Raw genomic sequence first — 13886 nt, 5'->3', positions numbered from 1 at the left:
AAAAATTTCCCAGGAGTGAAGACAAATATGAGCATTCAAGACCTTTTCAATTATAAAGTTATCCTCAAAAAGGTCCAAATTTGAACAGATGTTAAACTTCCAACAAAAATATTAAGAAAAATAATCAACTGTAGAGAAAGCTTCCTGAAAGTGAAAAGGAGATAGTGATGAGGAAAAAGAATTTGACTGAATTCATTTGTTTGTTTGTTTTGATTTTTTGTTACCAGGGATGGAACTCAGGACCTTATGCTTGTGAGGCAGGCAGCACATTGTGGCGCCACTGACCTAAATCCCTGGCCCTTGACTGAATTCTTATTCCCAGCCAAACTAAAAGGCAGAAATGAAGGAAAATAAGAGTAGGATAGAGAGGGTTTGAGAGTAAGTGGGGATGTAGGACAGTTCGTAGTTTTTGAAAAGATGGTTTTAGGATAGGTTATCATTGAGAACATGGTGCTTCAGCAGAGGTTTTGTAAGGGAGTTATATGGACATATCAGGGGAAAAAGTTCACTGTTAAAGCAGGCAGCTAATGCACAGGCTCTGAGACAGGTGCTTGATGTGTTCAAAAACTAGGAAGGCAACTGATGTAGATGACGGTGGAGTGAAGTAGTAGAATAGTGGAAAAGGAGATCTGGGTGATAAGCCGTATAATTAGGGCTCATGTAAGCCATTTGAGGACTTTGTTACTGTGAATGAGGTGCATTCTGCAGGATTTTGACTATAGAGGAATGACATGATTTGGCTTTTGTCATGAGTACACTGGCTGCTGCATTATTAGTGTGGTTGTGAGAGAGATTCTTTAGTATGCAGAATAGAAACAATACATTCTTACCATTTTTGTAATTTTAAAATACAGTGCATTAAGCCTGGTGTGGTAGCACATGCCTGTAATCCTAGCCCCCAGAAAATTGAGGCAGAAGATCAAAGTGAGTTCAAGCCCACCCCGAACTTCATAATGAGATCCTGTCTTAAAAACAAGCAAAATACAATGCTTTAAGCTTTTAGTAATTTTAGGGGGTTTAGAATCAGTTTTTGTAATGTAGATATGTTTAGGATATATATTAAGACATTTATGTATATGAAAAACTTTCATGGAGCCTTTCAAGCCATGTTTATTTAGATTCCGATATTTTAGTGTGAATTGTAATTGTATTTATTCTTGTCAACAGTAGGCACCTTGTGGCTGCCCAGGACACATTTGTTAAATATATTTATTTTTTGTTCTCTCCAAACCCCTCTAACTTTAATTTGTAGGTGATCTTGGAGGAAAAAGTGCTTAAATACTTAGCAACCTTTGAGATACCTATTCTAGTTACTTAAAATAGTTATTCATCCATAATTATGTAGCATTCACTGACAAACCATGTGAATCTGCAGTTATTCCCAGTAAGAGTGAAAGAATTGATTTAAGGAAGTGTAATGGGCAAAAAGTTAAGGGATTTAGAAGGAAAGAAGATAATTTGCAAATGATTAGTGATTCCTAAATTTGCTACCGATTGAGTATCCCTTATCTAAAATGCTTGGGGACATGAGTGTTAAACAATTCTGCGTCTTTCCGTCTTCAGTGGTTGAGTACTCCTTTTTAAAATTTTATTTTTGTGGTGCTAGGGATTGACTCCTGCCTTTGCATTGAACTACATCCCCAGTCCCCCCTCCTTGTTTTTGTTTTGAGATAAGAACTTGCTGCTATGCTAAAGATTGCCCAGGTGGGATTCAAACTTGCCTTCCTTCTGCCTTAGCCTCCCTGAGTAGTTGGGATTAGAGTAGGTGGGATTATGGTGCCATCACACCTGGCAGTTTTCCATCAATAAACAATTTTTTGTGCTATTAAGATTCTTCACATTTAAGAGACATAACCAAATGCAACATGTAAATCTTACTTGGATCCTGATTTTATAAAAATCATTTATAAAAAGACATTTGTGAGATACTTGGTGAGATATGAATACGAACTAGATATTTGGTAATATTAAAGTTTTTGTTAATTTTATTAGGTTTTTGGCCATGTAAATGAAATATCCTTATTTGTTAGCAATATATACTGAAGTATATCTGGGTGAGATAATATGTCAGAAAATTTCTTTAAAATACATGATTGAGGGGAGAGATGAAGCAAGATAAGATGAGACATTGATACTCTTGGGAATCTAGGTAATGAATATATAGATACATGAGTCATACTGTATTTTTTTTTTAATTGTATAGAAAACATATAACGAAATTTGCCATTTTTCCAAGTATACAATTCAGTGGTATTGAGTATACTCACGTTGTTTTATAACCAACTCCAGAATGTTTCGTATGGCAAAACTGAAACTGTACCCATTAAACAACCTCATTTCAAAAAAACCCGCATTTCCACACCTTCCTAACCACTGGCAACCATCATTTTTCTTTCAATGAATTTTACTATTGTAGATACCTGGTGTAATTGGAAACATACAGTATTTTTCTTCCTATGACTTTTTTTTTTTTTCCTCAGAACAGCATCCTTCAGCTTCATCCATAGTATATCTTATGTCACAATATCATTTTTAAGGTTGAGTAATATTTCATTGTAATATAGCACGTTTTGTTTGTCCATTTATCTGTTGACACTTGAGTAGCTATTGCTTTTTGGCTATTGTGAATGGTGAACAAAGATGTTGTGGCCATGAAGTACAAATCTTGATAGGTAACTGCACATGAAATAAAATATAGAAGAGTGATGGCAAACCTTTTAGAGCTTTCATTGATAACAAAAGGCCAGCTGCGGCACATGTTCCATAGGTTCGCTACCAGTGATATAGAAGAATCATGAAAAATAAATAGAGCAGTGATAGATTGGAGAGAGCTTTGAAAATAGCAAATTGGGGCTGTGTATGAGCCATTCAAGACTTAGCAGAAGCGAAATGACAGGATTGCTCTTTAATTGTACCATGCCTTCATTTTCTCTATTAATTATTCTTTTTAAAAATGTTCACATTCTAGGGCTGGGGATGTAGCTCAGTGGTTCTGCCACCTGCCTCGCAAGCGCAAGGTCTGGAGTTTGATTCCTGGTACCAAAAAAAAAATTTTTTTTCACATTCTAGAAATTATAAATCTGCATTCCAACCAAGTCTTGCTGTTTTGTCTCTCTTTATTGATGAACTTTAATTTTGTTGTAGATTGGCTCAGTAGATTGCTACTTTGTAGTGTCGAATACAGAAACATGTGGCTAAGGAGAATTTAAAGGTTGGTTTGATATGCAAGGCATTCTAAGAAACTAATTCAAGAAGTAAGAAAAAATTATATTCAGATGGGTAGATGTTGAAAAATCTTGAAGGAGGTTCACAGTGAGTAGCTAGAATAATCTTTTTGGAATGCGAATCTTGGATTCACTCTTATTTTTTCATTTTCCATGGCTCTCCCAAATTCCTAATGTAGTCTTCAGAATTCTTCATGGTTCTAACCTCTCTGTCTAGCCTCTGTCTAGCATTGTATTTTGTGTTTTCTCCTTCCTACTGCCATACCTTTCTCTATGTTAGTTACTCTTCTTCCTTTGGACTTTTACTATCCTTTTGTATCATCAGTTTTAGTATAGTGTATGTACTAATACACAATATGTGTTTGAAGGACAATATATCCTATTGTACCATAGAAGATGTGATACAGATGTTGAGATGGAGGAAAGGTTATGGTAATTGGAGCTTAAGTACTGTTTTTGACTCATCTTCCATACTTTGAAATAAGTGGATGTGCCAAAGCAGAAAAAAAAGAATCTTCTTGCTTTATAGAATTGAGAGCAATTGTAGAATAAATTAAGTGGGAGAGAAAGCTTGAGGAAATTCAGCATTATTTTTTCCCCTTTGGTTTGAGAGTTTAAACTTGTGTTAAATTAAAATTAGTCAGCATTGTTTACTACTGAAAAAAGTATTGTTACCTTCAGTTTAGGAGTGGAGCTATATTATTTTAAAATGTGTGAGGCAGAAAGAATTACACTTTTTTTCCTGTTTATTTCCTGGACTTAAGGAAACAGTAGTTTATTCAACAAATAACTATTTGACACATTATGCATGATGCAAAATTGATTTGAAAGATGCTATGTATCACTCTAGTCTGGAGATACAGTGATGTGGCTTGTTTTCAAGGAACCTTCTGCATAATATAGAAAGTAAATGTAGCAATAGTGATAGCAGGTAGGAGGTTTATTACCTTTTAAGTACTGTCTTATTTGCAAATCTTGCTACTACAATAACATTCAAATTACTGAGAAATGCTTGGGTTCTTGAAGATGTTTCAGCCAAATGTACATAATTTCTAAGAAAAACTTGGACTATTCCTTTGTAGTTTTTTTATCTTGATAAGTGGGCTTTTTTTTTTTTCCTGTGCATTTTAGGTGAATACTCTACTTCTGAGCTACATCTCCAGCCTTTTTACAGTCTCACCCCACCCCCCCTGCCCCCGCCCCCTGTGTGGTGGTGGCGGGGGTGGGGGGTTGATGGGGACTGTTGAACTGGGGACCTTGCGCTTGCCAGACAGGCATGGCATCATTGAGCCACATCCCCAGCCCCTACAGTTTCATTTTGAGCTAGGGTCTCACCATTATGGTCTTAAACTTTTGATCTTCCTGTCTTAGCCTCTGAATATCTGAAATTACAGGAGTGTGCCATCATTCCTGGCTCTTTCTCTTAATTTTCTTTTGATCCTTAAGCAGTCTAAAGGCAGGCCAACATTTTTCTTCCTTTAGTCCAACCCTGTTTATTAGCATTTAGAAGCAAACCTGTCCCTCAACACACCCATCCAGTAAAGCTATGCACAGTTACAAGGAAGATAAAAAAAGAGGGAACTTTTGTATTTTATACCTTCACTCCTGTCATTGTAAGATCATTATTTCTTTCCCTGGGTTTCACAGTTGGTGTTAGAGCTAAGAATTCCTGAGAGAGAAAATGCTTATGTTGAGAATAAGGGGAATGGGCCTGAGAAGGCTTAACACTTTCCCACTGGCTTGAACAGCTAGAGAAGTAAGGACGTACAAGGGTAGACAATCTCATGATGTTAGGAGTTCCCCTTCACACTGAAAGTTAACAAGATTAACTTCACCTCTGGATTAGAGTTTTGAACTTAGTCAATTAGGCAGCCTCACAAAACTATCTGAATTAACAAGCAGCATGAAAAGTATTTGTCAGTCCAATGTTACATTTGAAAAATTGGAGTATTAAAACCAAATCAGTATAGGCTGGAGATTTAGCTCAGTGATTCTGTCGCCTACCCTGCAAGCGCAAGGACCCGAGTTCGATCTCTGGTACCAAAAAAAAAAAAAAAAACCCAAATCAATAGTCCTTGTTCTACCATTTGTTACATTAGATAAATGCTATCGGAGTATAAGCTTCATAAAAGTATGAATTTTTCTCCTCTGTTCCCTGATAAATTCCTGATATCCAAAATAATGCCTGGCATATGTAAAACCTCAATAAAATTTTTTTTGCTGAATAAATGATGTCATGTAAAATATGGAATGACTGGATGACTATATATTATGTATATGACTATATATATAATATATAATCTCTTAATCTCAAACCTGGGAGTACTTATTTCACCTATGATAAATGACATACTAAATTAAGGCAAAGATTCTTTAAAAAATATGAGTAGAGGAGAATTTATTATGGTCAATTAAGTTATCTTCATGTTGGGAAGCAAAACTGTCTTAATAGGGCTGGGGATCTAATAGCTCAGTGATAAAGTGCTTGTCTTTAATGCAAGAGGCCCTGGAAAGAAACACAGCAGTCTTAATAATATAATTCTGCCTTCTAGCAAGAAGTTTTTCCTCACTGATAAAAAATATTATAGAAACAATCATATTTTATGATAGTACAGTAATCTTTCATTTAGCCCAAGAATCGATTTATCAGTAGTAAAAACAAAAGATGAAAGTATTTAAAAAAATTTATATCCTACCATATTCTAAAATGAATTTTAGGGCTGAGGATTTAACTTAGTGGCATTGGACTTGCCTCATAAATGCAAAGCCCTGAGTTCAGACCCAGTACCAAAAAAAAGGAATTTTATTCTCTCTTCAGAGGTACACAATAAAGTAAGTTAGAAGTAGTAGAGTCTGTGTATTCTTAGCTTAGATATAATTTGGATTCTCAGCTAGCTTGCTGGAAAATAGAATGGGGAAAGAAGGAATTGGATTGTCAATCCTCAGTACCATAGTATAACATGCATCATTAAGATGCATGGGGGGGGTGTAATTATATTATTCTGCAGATTCTGAATTGGTGCTGTAACACCATGCTGGTGGCTTTTGCAATATTTAGGAATTTTTATGAATTTGTATATGATATTATTTATAACATTTAAGAGACAGCTGAGGATCTGAATAAGTAGTAGGTAGAGTGCCTAGCATGCACAAGTCACTGAGTTCCATCCCTAGCATCACAAAACAACAGCAAAAAGATGGTCAAGATTTTGGAAAACATAATTTTAGAAAGTACCATTAAAATGGTTTATTATTTTGGGCTGGGGATTTAGCTCAGTGGTTCCACTGCCTGCCTCGCAAGTGCAAGGTCCCAAGTTCGATCCCCAGTACCAAAACAAAAAATCGTTTATTATTTCATGTGTTGAAGGAAAAATGTGCTTACCCATGGCTTAAATGCCTTCAAATGTCAGATGAATGAGAATTTATACAGTTAAAAGTTGATAATTGAGGACAGGCCTATTGGTACATACACGTCTGTAATCCTAGCTACTCTGGAGGCTGAGACAGAAGGCTTCATAAAGCTCAAGGCCTGCCTGAACGGTTTAGTGAGATCTTGTCTCAAAAAGTGTTTTGGGGCCAGGGAATTATCTCAGTGGTTCCGCCACCTGCTTCACAAGCTCAAGGTCCGGAGTTTGATCCCTGGTACCAAAAAAAAAAAAGTCACAATTATGCCCACACCAAGCTGCAGTGCAGGCTATAAAGAGTTCACTGCACGATTGGCTTGTTTTGAGAAGCAAGTACACCCAAAGCCTAAGTGCCAAAGTCAGAGTAACTCGCACCTGAATTCCATTCCCACAACTAAAACCTTAATTAGAAGGACGAGGTTCTAATTACAACCCTGTGTTTTCTCTCTGTTCCTAATTTGAGAATACTTTGTCTTTTCCTTTACAAGCCTTGCCTGCATCAGTAACATGTCCATAGCAACTGCACGTCCCCTCATGCAGCCCTTTTACCCCAATTTGACCAAGATGTCATCAATAAATAGCAGTGGCTTGGACTGGCCAGAGCCTTTGCTGGTTGCTCAGCACTGGCCGTCCTGGCTCCCCATTTCTCTATTTCTTTAATTGTGTCTTTGAGTCTTCAGCCCTTCGTCGTACACTGGGCAGGAGGCTGGGACCTACTACAGACGTCTCCAGTAACAAAGGACGGGGGAGATAGCTCAATGGTAGAGCACCCCTGCTTTCAGTCCCAGTGCCACCCCCTCAGTTGAAAATCAGTGATGTTTTAAAGGACTATTGCCATGTAAAATGACATTGGGATTTTAGAGGATGATGGTTCTTTTATAATTTACTAAACCTTGCTTTAGTCTGTGTTATGGTAAGAAAAGATAAAAATAAGATCTATTTTATTTCTTTTTTGGATGTCTTTAGTATTTTCTTTATGTTTCCCTTTTCCCTGAAGTTCTAATCAATTAAATTGAAAAGTAATGAAAAATCTTATTTTGCAAGCATCCCTTGTATCCATTCTCCTTGAAAAAACAAATTATGTATGTACTTTTTTAAGTGGGGACTGTTTATAATTACCAGATGATTGGTTATGCAAAGGTTTATTTGTTCTATGTCAACGTTGAATTACAGAGTAGGATGTGTGTGTTTGTGTGTGTTTAGTGGGAGGCATCACAATCCTGGACTTGGTGAAGTTATATCACAAAGCTCCTGTGATAAAAATGCATGATACTGGCACAAAAACAGATAGGATCAGTGGAACAAAAGAGGAAGCAGAAATAACCCCAAGCACGTTGAACTATTTGATCTTTGACAAAGGAGCCAAAAACATACACTGGGAAAATACGTGGTGTTGAGAAAACTGGCTATCCAAATGCAGAAGATTGAATCTTCACAGAAGTAGTAATACAAATGGTTGATAAATATATGAATAGAGGCTCAAGATCACTGGCCATTAGAGAAATGAACATTAAAAATAAAAAAACACTGAGATTCTATCTTAACCCAGAAAGAATGACTATAATCAAGAAATTGAATAATAACAAATGCTGGAGAGGTTGTGGAAGAAAAGGAACCCTTCTCGTTGGAGGAAATGTAAACTAATAACAACCACTGTGGAAATCAGTGTGGAGATTCCTCAAAAAAGTAAAACTGGAAATTCCATTTGACCCAGCTGTTGCCCTTCTAGATATTTTCACAAAAGAGTGAAAAGACACTATTATTACATTGATCATGTTTATAGCAGCACAGTTCATAATAGCTAAATCTTGGAAGTGGCCTATATGCCCAGTTGACTACTCTGCCATAAAGAAAGATGAACTGAAGTTATTTGTAGGAAAATGGATACATCTTGAGACCATAATGTTAAGTGAAATAAATTAGTCACACAAACTTAAATATTGCATGATTTTTTTAATATGAGAAAGCTAAAATACAAATGAAGAGCGTATTAAAAGACAGTAGGAGGGCCAGGGATTTAGCTCAGTGGCACCAAGCCTGCCTTGCAGATCTGGAGTTCAGTCCCCTGTACCAAAAAAAAAAAGATAATAGGAAGTAAGGGAAAGGGGATCAACAGACAAGAGATGGGGAGGGAGAGGAGGGAAAGGAGATAAATTAAGATGTGTTATGTACATGTACTAACTATACAAGTAATATAAACATGTTGCAAACCTGCACCAAAAAAAGACAATCGGGATCCAGAGGGGAGGGAAAAGGGATGGAAAAAAGGAATTAAGATACATTATATACATTTAATCAATTCAGCATAAGGAATGTAAACAAACATGTACTACAAAGGTACTAATAAAAAAATAAAAATCTGAGCCCCTTGGTGATTCTTACAATTAGTTAAGTTTTGAAGCCTTTGTATGTGATTTTTTTTTTTGGTATTCTTTGTTTTGTGTGTGCAAAATGCCAGTGTAACCTTCCTATCTTAAAAGTGAACCTTGCTTAATTCTAAATATTTAAGTGCTTTGAATTCATATGTTTGAGTTCACATACCAGAATTTTATTTGGCCACTAAGGGAAGAATACTAACATTTTCTGAGAACCTACTATGGTGGGTTTTTGTTTTTTTTTTTTTTTTGCTACCTGGGATCAGACTTGAAACCTTGCACTTGAGAGGCAGGCAGTGGAACCACTGAGCTAAATCCCTGGCTCCGAGAACCTACTATTTTATTTTATTTTAATTTTTTTGGTACTGGGGATCGAACTCAGGACCTTTCCCTTGCAAGGCAGGCTGTGAAACCACTGAGGTAAGTCTCTGGCCTGAACCTACTATTTTAAATAGTAGCATTATCAGTTTGTTATTAATTGCTATTACCTGAATTTGTCTTTAACTTGCTCCTAAATTTAAAGTATTTAAAAATTTCTTTCTAAATGTCTTGAATGTTAAACTTTGCTCCCTAATGCTGTTGATGTTTCTAAATATTTCTCAGCTCTTAAATAAGTGCTAAAGAATGTTTTAAAATCATTAAACAAAACTCACTTCTATCTAGTGTAAGCTTTTGGCTAAATAATTTCAGAAAAATCTTGCAATAGAACAAATTAACTATTTTGGGCAAGATAGTGTTATTTTAGAAACAAACTGCAATAATGTTTGTTATTTAGGTTGGTAGGTGTTGAATCAGTCTTCAAAGTTTTGCACTGATGACCTCTAGTGGTCTTGCAGCTAAAAATTATCCGCTGTGAAATATCAGTAAATAGTAATTCTCATATGATGATTATGTTCTAATTGTTGAATAAATTCAGACAATATATAAAATATTGTCACAAATGAACACATTACCTGCATTCAAAGGAAAAAGATAAGCTGGTCATGGTGGCACACACTTATAATCACAGTAGTTCATGAAACTTAGGAAGATCACAGGTTTCAGACTAGCCTGGACTACGTAATGAGACCCTGCCTCAAAACAAAAGGATCATGAAAATCAGTAAAAAAAAGATTTGTTACCAACTGAAATTGGATATAGCAAACAAGTTAACATCTTTCATACTTTTCAGATTAGAGTAATTAAAAGAATTATTTAACTTAGTTGGGCAGATTAAAAATGAAATTTTTGGAGAACCTGAGTGCATCATGTTATAGAGTATGGGGGCAGTGGTGCCTTGAGCGATTAGGAATTTCAACTTAGAGAACCGAACAGAACAGGAAATCAGCAAGATGAAGCCGTCTGCGGCCCGAGGCACCTGTCTACCAGCAGCATCCTGCGAGAGCAGATGAGTGACCATCTGAAAATTAAGAGAGAGATTGCTAGGAAAAATGTCAAGCTGCTGTCATTACTGAAAGATGTATATGTTGATTCCAAAGATCCTGTATCACCTCTGCGGGTAAAAGATTCTGAAACATGGCAAGAGACAAAGGAATCCAGATTGCCAAAGGGCCATCACTTTGGTATGGATATTAAGAACATTCCCAAGGGCAAGATTTCCATTGTAGAGGCCTTGACCCTTCTCGATAATCATAAACTTTATCTAGAAACCTGAACTGCTGAGAAAATAGTACAAGAATACCATTTAAAACTGGAAGGTGTAAATTGGCTTCTCAAGTATCTTGTAACTTTTGAAGTCAAGATCTTTCCTCCTGAAAACAAGAAAGCAATAGAATCAAAATGAAAATCACGAAATTACTTTTTTTATGTGTACTTCTCATCCCCTTGCCTGCTTATTTCCTCAATTTTAGCATATTAAATTATAGAAATTTTTTTTAAAAAATGAAATTTTTGGTGCCCCAGAAAGTCTTTGCTGAGGATGTAGCTCAGTGGTGCAGCTCTTACCTTGCATGGGCTGCGTTCATTCCTCAGCTCTGCAAACCCAGGGCCTGTGCATGCCAGACAAGTGCTTAGTCACTGGGCCAACCTCCTAGCCCAAGTCTGTCCTATAATGAAGCAACCTCACATTCCATTGTAGAACCTTTTTCTCCTCTTAACAAAAAGACCTAAGTATTTGACCTTCTTTTCTTTCTTTCTTTTGACCTTATCTCCGTAATAAAAATATGCTTCTTTTTAAATAAAAAACCGAGTGAGGTTTTTTAACCTTTTAAAATTATGAAATATAATTAATGCGCAGAATAGTGCTTAGAACATAATTATAGGTCATTTTGGATAGTACTGACATTTTAACAGTATTGTCTTGAAATCTATGGATATGGGATATGTTTATGTTTAATTTCTCTCAGCAATGTTTTGTGTTTCATTATTACAAGTCTTTAACATTCTTGGACAGTTTAATTCTTAAATATTTTATCTTTTTGATGCTGTTATAAGTGGAATTGTTTTAATTTCCTTTTCAGTTAGTCGCTAGTGTATAGAAATGTGTGTTTCTGTATTACTGTATGTATTCTAACATTTTTGTGGATTCTTTAGGGTATCTATATAATGTCACCTGCAAACAAGTTGATTTTACTTCTTCCTTCCAATTTGGTTGCTCTTTATTTCCTTGTCTAATCAGAACTTAAGTACTATGTTGAGTAGAAGGGATAAAAGTAGGTATCCTTGTCTAGTTCTAATCTTAGAGAAGAGTTTCCATCTTGCATTATTGAATCTGATATTTTCTATGCTGTTTTCATGTATGTCTTTTATTATGCTAAGATAGATACTTCTATTCCTAGTTGGTTGGATTTTTTCTTTTCTTTTTTTTTTCCCTTGGTACCGGGGATCGAACCCAGGACCTTGTGCTTGCTATGCAGGCATGGTGCCACTGAGCTAAATCCCCAGCCCTGGATTTTTTTTTTTTTTAAATTGTGAACAGGTGTTGAAGTTTTGTCCAGTGCCTTTTCTGTATGAACCAAGATGATTGTGTGATTTTGTCCCTTTGTTCTGTTAATGTGGTATCGTGTATATATTAAATTGTGCTTGCATTACAGAAACAAATCCCACTTGGTTAAAATGTATAGTTCTTTTAATATGCTGTGGAATTTAATTTGCTAGTATTTTTTGAGAACATTTGAGTCAGTGTTTATAAGGAATATTAGCCTATATTTTTGGGAGGTGTTGAGATATTGGAGATTGAACCTGGGGCCTTTGCATTGAGCTGCATTCCCAGCTCTTTTTACTTTGTCTCTTACAACGTTTTTTTGATTCAAAGTCTGTTTTGTTTGAGCTTAGTATAAGAGGATGACAAACTTTAAGAGTGAATATATTAGGCTCTGTGAGCCATGCAGAGTCGCTGTTGCCTATTCATTACTGTTTTATGACCTTTTAAAAAATGGAAACATTTCCAGTCTGTCTAAAAAGACTGTCCAAAAACAGGTCTCAGATATATTGCTAGATTGATTGATCAATTGATCAATCATCTATTGTACTGGGAATTGAAACCAGGGAATCTAAACTAAATCCTCAGCCTTTTTTTTTTTTTGGTACTGGGGATTGAACTCGGGACCTTGAGCTTTCGAGGCAGGCGCCAGAACCCCTGAGCTAAATTAAATCCCTGTCCCCATCCCCAGCCTTTTAAAAAAATTTTGTCCAAGCTGGCCACAGCTTGGTCTTGTGAATAGCTGGGATTATAGGCAAGTGCCACCATACCTGGCTTTCTGCCTTATCTTTACAGAATTTTATTGTAATAAAATTTTAATCCTTTTCTTTATGGCTGATGTTTTTGTCTTGTTTAAGAAATCTCTCCTTAATCTGAGATCATGAAGATACATGTTATTTTCTAAAAGCATTATTGTTCTACTTTCACATTTAGATCTCTGATCCTCTTGGACTTGTATTTTACGCAAGTTCATTCTCATTTTTTTCTCATATGGGTACCTTGTTTACTGAGTAGTTTTTTTGTTTTTTGCTTTTTGTTTTTTGATCCAGGATCTTGGTATGTAGTTCAAGCTGGCTTGAATTCACTGTGTAGGCTAGGCTGGCCTTGAGCTCATGGAGATCTTCCTGCCTCAGCCTCCTAAGTGCTGGGATCACAGGTGTGCACCACCACTCCTAGTTTAAGTAGTATTTTTGAAGTGACCATTCTTTCCTTTTTGCACTATCATCTTTTGTGAATCATGTGACCTTTGATGCATTAGTTTGTTTCTGGGCTGTTTCTTTGGTACATTTTTCTCTCTTTTTATCAATCTTTGTCTTTTATAATGTATCTTAATATCAGCTAGAGTGAGTTCTTTCACCTATTAAGATTGTCATGGCTGTCATGACAGTTTGAATTCTTTTGTAAAGTTTAGAATCAACTTGTAAACTTTCACTCACACATGAAGGTTTGATTAGAATTAAATCTCTTGATCAGTTTGGGTGAAAATTGATGGTTTTGTAGTAATGCATCTGCTAGTCCATTTAGGTTGTTGTTAATGAGATTGTTAAATTTCTAAATTTTCCATGCAGACATCTTACATGTTTGTATTATTCTTAGGTACTTTTTTTTTTTTAATTATTTTTTTTGGTACCGGGGATCGAACCTGGGTCCTCAGCTTGTGAGGCAGGCAGTGGAACCACTGAGCTAAATCCCCAGCCCTTACTTTTCATTTTTTTGATGCCACTGTAAATGTTTCTTGTAAATTGGTTTTTAAATATTCTATTTGGAAGAGCTGGGGATTTAGCTCTGGTTTTGCCACCTGCTGCGCAAGCACAAGGACCTGAGTTCGATCCCTGGTGCCAAAAAAAAAGAGAGAAGAGTAAATATTCTATTTGCAGAGATGATGCTATATTATGACTTATAAGAATAACTAGAAAGTCCATTGTCCATGATCCTTTACTGAGTGCTAAGTCTACATTTATTT

General features: G+C 35.9%; 1 protein-coding gene and 1 pseudogene across 7 annotated transcripts in view; both read left to right on the top strand.

The window, feature by feature from the left end:
- Nucleotides 1-13886, top strand: part of Strn3 (striatin 3) — a 96248-nt gene that overhangs the window by 25010 nt on the left and 57352 nt on the right. The gene's annotated exons all lie outside the window — the stretch shown is intronic.
- Nucleotides 1-13886, top strand: part of LOC147822343 (NADH dehydrogenase [ubiquinone] 1 alpha subcomplex assembly factor 4 pseudogene) — a 30790-nt pseudogene extending 16904 nt beyond the window's left edge. Inside the window, exon 1 of the transcript XR_015445809.1 lies at nucleotides 1-13886. This exon is cut by the window's left edge and continues 16904 nt beyond it. The product of XR_015445809.1 is annotated as an NADH dehydrogenase [ubiquinone] 1 alpha subcomplex assembly factor 4 pseudogene (transcript).

Source organism: Heterocephalus glaber, unplaced genomic scaffold (assembly GCF_053883595.1).
Source record: "Heterocephalus glaber isolate CG9 unplaced genomic scaffold, H.glaber_assembly_v1.0 deba00001662, whole genome shotgun sequence".
In the NCBI taxonomy this organism is placed as follows: Eukaryota; Metazoa; Chordata; class Mammalia; order Rodentia; family Bathyergidae; genus Heterocephalus; species Heterocephalus glaber.
This window is presented reverse-complemented; position numbering and strand designations above follow the sequence as displayed.